This window comes from Microtus ochrogaster, linkage group LG2 (genome assembly GCF_000317375.1).
Source record: "Microtus ochrogaster isolate Prairie Vole_2 linkage group LG2, MicOch1.0, whole genome shotgun sequence".
Lineage (NCBI taxonomy): Eukaryota > Metazoa > Chordata > Mammalia > Rodentia > Cricetidae > Microtus > Microtus ochrogaster.
Genome location: NC_022028.1, coordinates 25515574 through 25521603, shown reverse-complemented (window position 1 = coordinate 25521603; position 6030 = coordinate 25515574).

Sequence of the window (6030 nt, the reverse complement as noted above, 5' to 3'; positions counted from 1 at the left end):
AGTCCACAACTGTGAAACCAGAAAGAGTTGAGGGGGAGGAGAGGGGTGCTGTGAGGCCGGGCCAGGAGAATGTGATTAAAGAGATCAGACAACCAGGAAGGCTTTGGGGGGGGGGGTGCAAAGACCCGGGGGCGGGGAACAGACTAGTAAGAAGAAAAGTTAAGGCTGCAGGTGGGCTCCGCCCGGAGTGGAAGGGGTTCCAGGTCCGGAGTTGTGAGCTGGGGCACTGAAGTCTAGGCTGCTACCAAAAGCAGGCTGCTCAAGATCTGGGGATGCCCTAAACTCCTGCCCAAGCCTGTGCTGATTTTTCCACTCGCCCCCGCTCACCTATGAGCACCCCGGTTACCGGAGCTAAAGTCCTCGACGTAATAGACCTTGCCGTGGGAAAGCTGACTGCGGACTCTAAGCCGCTCCAGACCTCCGGGGAGGGCACCGCTACCACCTCCAGCTTTCCGGACCTGCGCTGCTCTCTCTATGTTCTACCAGTGGTAGATCTGGCAGCAAGGCTGCACATGCTTTTAATCCAGCACTCGGGAGGTAGAGGCAGGTGGCGTTCCAGGACAGCCTGAGCTATACTATAGAGAGAAACCCTGTCTCGCAAAACTAAAAAAAAAAAAGGAAAACCACCACCGCCACCACACCGCACCCTTCTGGCAGAGAGAGGGCGCTAAGAACCCTGGAGAGAGGGTGAGGCAGACCATGGAGGAGAGTCCTTAAGACTGTCAGGCTCCCAGAGCCAACCGAGAACCAGTCCCAGCCCAGATGGGACAGAATTCACAATTGCAAAGTAATGGTAAAATTTTAAATTGTCCAACAGAAAAGGAAGACAGACAGTATTTCTATATTTTTTTATAATAAGCTAGAACTCTTCAAACCCAAACGAACAGAATGTAGAGTCAATGATACAATTCACTTTGCCCAATCAAAAATAATTCACCATATAATAAATAGGAAAAGCATAACTTCTCTGGGATAAATGGAAAATAAGTGTTTCGCAAACTTCAACACTCCTACGACACAGGACTCGTACAGAGAGAGGACCATTATTTCCTTCCTCATCTAATAAAGGATGTTTACAAGCAGCAGCATGGAGAAATGTTTTGGTTTCCGTGACTAGTAACCAGACTATGCTGTCTGTCTGAGCTCGGCTGCACAAGCACTTTGAAAAAAATGTTTAGAAGTATAAGGGCAGGACGGGATAAAGTGGAAACGCTGTCTTCCACGGAAGATGTCTTTGGATGGGTCACCCTTTGAACCCACGGAAACAGTAAAATGAAACTACCATCTTGAGTTTAGCAAAACCATCAGATACAGGTTCACTACCGAAAACTCTGCCTATTGTTGAATTGGTAGAGAACCTACCTTAGAATCTACATTATGGGCTCCATATACATTATTATCCAAATCCTAGGTGGAATTTCCTAAGAAACTAAGAATATTTCTCTAATATAAATATAAAGGCAAATTGTTTTAAATTGTCGGGATAATCTTGAAAAGGAACCAATAGTAGTTTTCTTGGGTCATTTTTGGTGGGTGAGGGAACAGGAATTATAAATCATCTAACTGGAGAGAATTTTATTTTTAAGAAGTCTTCATTAAGGTAAATCACAGAATATAGTCAGTTTCACATGGTGCACAAGGAGATTTCATAATTCCAAACATTAGTACTTACTGAGTTGTTTCTGAAGTCCCGATTCTTCTATTTTCTATTAGCCAAAGAATCTAATGTGGTGTTACATTTCATCAGACCTAAGAAAACTTTTATTTGAGGACATTAAGGAACTCATAACCACAGAGCTAGTTATCCAAAGCAAGGGTTCCTCCCTGATCCCACATTCTACTGTGTGAACCGTTATACACACAGCATGCTTTTCCCAGGTCAGTTTTTGGCAATCCAATAAGAGTAGATAACATTTCTTAAGAACACAACAATCCACTACAGTGGGGCAAGAGGATTTAACAAGCACAACCACAGGACGGATGCACGGGTAAGTTTGAATTCCACATCTTCTTCAGCTAACGCATCAGCTTTTAAACTGAACTTTGAAGGCTTACTTGGCACACCAACTTAAGGATACAGATTGAGAGCACGGGGTCCCTAGAAATATGGGTGACTCTCCATCCTTTACAGAGACTTCTGGGTATACAATTTATCTGCAGTCAGGACTCCAAAATATATGTTGACCACGAGTTCAAGATTACTCTTCATTTCAAGAGTCTATCTATTCTGTGCCCATTGTCATCTCGACATGAATCCCACCACTTAGTGAGTAACCCTACTGAGGCAGGACTCATATCCACCAGCAAAACTCGAGGTGCCAGTAAGACTCCTGCCTTGCCTCCGGATCCACTCCTAGGAGTCTATGGCACCAAAGTATTGTGTTCTCCTGAAGAAGACTGTCCAGAGGACCTTTGACTACAGAGTGCTTGTTCTGACAAAATTCCCTATACATTTCACAGAAATGTCACAAAAAATAAGTTGTCTCGCAGTGACAAAACTTCTTTCAGTCAGTAGGTAGGAGATGTGCTGGTATGGCTGCGGTGTGAAGGACTTGTTTCTCATGGCGGCCACTTTAGCAGGAGTCTGCAGCACAAGCTGAAATGGGGCGTTCTGAACATGTAAATTAGCATCTGTCAATGTTAAAGCAGTTCAAGATTGACATGCCACAGATTTTCCTTATGGCACTAAACAGGAAAGACTCAAAGTCAGTATTGTACAATCCCGGCTATACAAATTATATGTACACATTGTAAAGGTATCTTAAAGTACTGTCTTACTTGCCAAAATTCATCTTAAGATGTCAGGGTTATGATTGCCTTTTATAATATTTTTTCACACTGTCCTTTTTCAAATATACCTTTATTACTTTCACAGTGAGAAAATATTTCTAAAGAGAATAAAACTATATGAAAGACACTAGAACTGAAAAGAGCTTGTTGGTCATGGCAATTTAGATAAGGTAGTCTAACAAATTCGGCAACATTGACAAGAAAAAACTGCGTAAGTGCCAAATAAAGAAAGAAGTTCTGGCATGTTGGGAATGTGATTTACCACTGGGGTTCCACCTCTGGGCATGAGAACGCCCAGAATTCTATTCTAGAACCATCAGCTTGCTATTCAGAAAGCAGATTATTGATGAGGATGAAAAGAAAGAATAAAGACAGAAATGGAAGAGAAGAAAAGGCACAGGGATGACCTTGTGCCACAAAGGAATGAAATGGGCAAAGGAAAGCATAGAGAAAGGAGGCATGGCCCCGCCCACAAGTAGGAGAACTTCTAAAGTAGCTTGCTAGCTGGGGCCTGGGGCTGCTACCCTTGACATCCCAAGTCTTCACAGCTCCACTCCGCTGCCTGCTGCAAGGGAACAGCCAGCTGTGGGTGATCAGGACCACAACTCAAAAATGTTCTGGGTAAACATGCCTTGTGTTTCACTCAAAGGAACCACACCAGATGCCATCTTGGGGAGTTTGTTTGGCACTGGCATCTGGTACCTCACATGCTTCCAGAATTTGGAGCTTAGAGATTGCTTGTTGGCCACATGGTCCTCCCTCCACTTGATGGTCCCCTGCATTTTCACAAGATGCTGGAGAGAATCTTGGAGGTCCCCAACCTGCAGTCGGCTGGCCTCGCCCAGAGGTTCCATCTCAATAAGAATCACCTTGGAGTTGTTCTGGATGAGGGCACTGTGCAGGGCAACCTCCTGCTCATAAGCAAACTCTTTGCTGTGCATCATGTGAGGGGCCAGGACAAACATGTGTCTTCTGCTGTTCTGGATACTGCTTTCCACCACGGTGGCTGCATCTACAGTCAGAAGATGGATAGAGACCTCCTGTCATTTCTTTTATACATTCAGTGTTTGGATCATGAATGTTCTGAGCATTCAAAAGTTCTTATTGTTGTAATCTGTTGGGAGGCTCTGAGCTGATAGAGTCATATTCAGAAATCTGAAATGACATTATTGAGTTTTGCTACAAGAATATCCACCCAAGGGTTTAGCCAGATAAAGCAATGTTAGTGAAAAGTCCTCCCAGCTGCCTGGAAAAGTGAAGGTCTCTTCGTCCATCATTTCATGGAGGACTTAGAATTCAGGTTCATTGGAATTTAATTTTTAAGTCTACTATCATCTTAGACTGGCTAGCGACATATTTTTAAGAGGGCCAACATTTTAATTTTAATTCATACATCGAAGAGTACAAACTCAGCAAGCATTGATCCTCTCAACTGACCAAACTTACAAGAGAAGTCCTGGGTCACTTTACCCCACATGATCTCTGTTTAGAGAATTGATTCCACTCATGCTTTAAAAAAATAATCCTAAAAATGTAATCTTAAGAAAAGTCTTATCTCCTTTCAGAGTCAGCCTTTGTACCTTGCTTAGGCCAAGGTGATTCAGTTAGCTCTGAGTGGGCTTAGAAGAAAAGAAAATGTCCCACCTAGCTAGCACTCCCTGCAGAGGGTAAATGCACACACAAAAGAAGTGAAGCCATTAACAGCTCAAGATTGTCTTAGAGTGCAGTGGTTACTTCTAGTCAGCTGGAATAAGAAAATCATGTAAAATGGTGACAGATGGACCCTTGTGTCGGTTGAGATTTTCCATCCTGGGTGGAAGGAGATGTGGAGTGGGTATCAGGGGAGAGGGGAGGACAGCTAGCAAGAACATAAGCACGGTGCACTGGCCAGCTACTGTGAGCATCTCATTGTCAGGACCCAGGTGGGATGAGAAGAGTAAATGATGAGGAATAATTTAAAAGCTCTCGTCATGGGACAATAAGATATCCCAGTAGCTTAGGGTGCTTGACACCAAGTCTCAGGATCCGAGTTTGATCCCTAAGACCCATATGGTTGAAAGGGAGAATTGGCCCTTTGCAAGTTGACCTCTGGCTGCCATACATGTGTGTGGCACACACCAAATAAATGTAATTTTAAAATATCTCTGGTCATAGCCAAGCTAACTCATAATTGTCATGTGTTTGAGGCCAGCCTGTGCTACATGGTGAGTTCCAGCACAGCCAGGGAAACCAGGAAAGACCCTACCTCAAAATAATTATCAATCAATCAATAGTAAATCTCTGGTCTTGCCGAGAGAACAATCAATAAAAGCCCTTCACTAATTCAGCAAAGAGGCCAAATCTCTCTGTATGAATTTATTTTTGTTCATGTATATGTGTGTATTATTAAGTAAATATTCTAAACTAAATCTCCTATTATAGCTCACACATTACAAAATTGAGAATTACATCGATTCATTACTATTAAATGATCTTCAAAATGTTAAGAATGTTAAGTGTAAAATGAAGCAAAGGAAATGGTGTGTATATTTCACCTGATACATTAAAATGCTAATGAAAATATATACCTCTCACTACATGATCCATATGAAGTTTTTTATATTTAAAAATGTTTAAATTAACACAATATAGTAGATGCCATAGTGATATTTTTTAACAAAGTGTTTCTGCAGCTTTCCTTTCCTCATCTCTCCCACCCATTGATGTCTTCACCCCCCTTATAGCTGCCCCACGTTCCTTTCCTCTTCCCTGTTCCACGTGTGCCACCCCATCCCTCCTCATTACCTAATACTACCCTCTCTTGGTCTCTTTTCCAGACTATTTTTCCAATGAATTTCAATTCCCCAGCCCATGATGGCACCTTTACCTTGTCCGGGCAACAGGTCTCTCCCATAAATGCATAACTTGTAACCACATTTTTTTTCAAGAACGTCAGGCAGAGTGTGATGAACAAAGTACTCCACGGAGGTGGTTCCTGCTGAGTTCCCCTCGAAGACCCGTGGGTAGATGATGTAAGCATCATACAGCTTGCCATCTGAGAATGAGACCAAAAAGTACCAATTCGTTATGGGTTCTAAACTGTCTCGTTCATCTGATGAGAGACTGCTCTTAACAAGTTGTATGGCTGTTAGTGAATATGCTTCATCCCCCCAAATCCTCTTAAAATCAAGAGATACCAACAACCCACAGCTATAAAATGTGGCCAGGAAATAACAGATGCGGACCTAAGTTTGGTTTGTT